The sequence below is a fragment of the Neodiprion pinetum genome, unplaced genomic scaffold (genome assembly GCF_021155775.2).
Source record: "Neodiprion pinetum isolate iyNeoPine1 unplaced genomic scaffold, iyNeoPine1.2 ptg000113l, whole genome shotgun sequence".
NCBI classification, from domain to species: domain Eukaryota; kingdom Metazoa; phylum Arthropoda; class Insecta; order Hymenoptera; family Diprionidae; genus Neodiprion; species Neodiprion pinetum.
The window spans coordinates 57,501-59,126 of NW_027184501.1; the positions used below are offsets into that span (position 1 = coordinate 57,501).

General features: G+C 58.7%; 1 non-coding gene across 1 annotated transcript; it reads left to right on the top strand.

Moving 5' to 3' along the window:
• The first annotated feature begins 53 nt into the window (after positions 1-53).
• LOC124224194 (5.8S ribosomal RNA) lies at positions 54-208 on the top strand. Its single transcript, XR_006884524.1, has one exon. It is a non-coding gene; the product is annotated as a 5.8S ribosomal RNA (ribosomal RNA).
• Positions 209-1,626: the final 1,418 nt, after the last annotated feature.

A 1,626-nucleotide genomic window follows, 5' to 3' on the forward strand; every position in this document is an offset into this window, starting at 1 on the left:
GCCGGTAACAACCGTAATTTTAGCATTTTTAATGCAAAATTCACATATATGATTACCCTGAACGGTGGATCACTTGGCTCGTGGGTCGATGAAGAACGCAGCTAATTGCGCGTCAACTTGTGAACTGCAGGACACATGAACATCGACATTTCGAACGCACATTGCGGTCCACGGATACAATTCCCGGACCACGCCTGGCTGAGGGTCGTTTAACAACGACAGACTGCTCCGTAGGCAACGGTGCCGCGAAAACCCCCGACCCGGGGGAACACAGCGCACCGTGCCTTCGCGAGCGAATGACTGGGCGTTCGCAGCCTCAAACAAAGGTCGCGTCGCCTCAAACGAACACGTATGTCACGGTCACGACGCGTCGCCGCAGATCGCGGGGTCGAGCTGTCGCTGCCGTTCGTCACGTTCCGGTGCTAGCGATAGTCGAGAGAACGAACGAATTCGGCACGGCGACACACAGACCGCGCGCGGTCGGTTCGCCGCTCATGTGATGAAGTTTTCCGTCCACGCTTCGCCGCGGGGGGCTCTCGGGTCTCCCGTACGGCGGGCGTGTTTACGGTCGTTTCCGTGGCTCGAACGTACGAAAGAATACGTTGTGTCCTCGTCCGTGTCGACGGTGCTGTTCTTGAACGAACGGCCGTCGCCGACGACGGACTCGCAATCTTACGACGACCTCAGAGCAGGCGAGACTACCCGCTGAATTTAAGCATATTACTAAGCGGAGGAAAAGAAACTAACTAGGATTTCCTTAGTAGCGGCGAGCGAACAGGAAACAGCCCAGCACTGAATCCCGCGGTTCTGCCGCCGGGAAATGTAGTGTTTGGGAGGATCCACTTATCCCGGGGCGTCGGCCCGCGTCCAAGTCCATCTTGAATGGGGCCACTTACCCGCAGAGGGTGCCAGGCCCGTAGTGACCGGGACGCGCCACGGGAGGATCTCTCCTCAGAGTCGGGTTGCTTGAGAGTGCAGCTCTAAGTGGGTGGTAAACTCCATCTAAGGCTAAATATGACCACGAGACCGATAGCGAACAAGTACCGTGAGGGAAAGTTGAAAAGAACTTTGAAGAGAGAGTTCAAGAGTACGTGAAACCGTTCAGGGGTAAACCTGAGAAACCCGAAAGATCGAACGGGGAGATTCATCGTCAGCGACGCAGGCTTCGCCGCGGCTCGTGATGTCGGGACCTCGCGTCCACGGCACTCGGTCGCGGTGCAATGTCCGGCGGCGCCGGCGTGCACTTCTCCCCTAGTAGGACGTCGCGACCCGTTGGGTGTCGGTCTAAGGCCCGGTCGGCTGCCTGTCTCGGCGTTCTCGTCGGGGCAGACCCCCGGTTGCCCGTCCGGCTGCCCGGCGGTACCCGCACGGTATAGAGCCGCATTGAACTGCGTCGGGCCCGCCGCAAGCGCGGTCAGCGATTCCCGGTGGTCGGACCTAGCGCCGTCCCCGGGCCTGGCCAGCTGTTGGCTGGCGGTGTCCTCTGGCTGGCTCGTTCGAATTATCAAATACCGGTCGGCGACGCTATTGCTTTGGGTACTTTCAGGACCCGTCTTGAAACACGGACCAAGGAGTCTAACATGTGCGCGAGTCATTGGGACGAGCAAACCTAAAGGCGAAATGAAA